General features: G+C 35.8%; 1 protein-coding gene across 1 annotated transcript in view; it reads left to right on the plus strand.

Moving 5' to 3' along the window:
• ITGA6 (integrin subunit alpha 6) overlaps positions 1 to 394 on the plus strand; it is a 61,624-nt gene that overhangs the window by 29,051 nt on the left and 32,179 nt on the right. The window lies entirely within an intron of this gene.

The raw sequence follows: 394 nt of genomic DNA on the forward strand, positions 1-394 counted from the left end.
CATGATAAATAGTAAAAGAAAACTTTCCTATTTAAACCTATTTGTGAAGAAAGACCATTGTTCGTAGGTCAATGGATAGATGGGACTGCAAACTGACAGGATAACCTGGTGAAGAGTAAAGCTGAGCTGAATCTCTGAAAAGCTGAATAGTCTTAAGACAAAAGTGTGAAGTCATTTGGTATCTCTACACCAGCACTTTAGAAGTTAAAAAAATATTGCTGTTTGATGCAATCAAAATGAACCTAGAAGGTTAAGTGCTGGTGATGGAAAAAGAGAGATTTAATTCTTGGCATTGCGTATGGGAGCACTTACAGAAGTGAGGGCCAGCCAAGGTTAGAGCCAACTTAGAGAAATTTTTTTTCCAACTATTTAGTTGGTCTAATAAAATATATCA

This window comes from Gavialis gangeticus, unplaced genomic scaffold, assembly GCF_001723915.1.
Source record: "Gavialis gangeticus isolate Ggan-Ray unplaced genomic scaffold, GavGan_comp1, whole genome shotgun sequence".
Lineage (NCBI taxonomy): Eukaryota > Metazoa > Chordata > Crocodylia > Gavialidae > Gavialis > Gavialis gangeticus.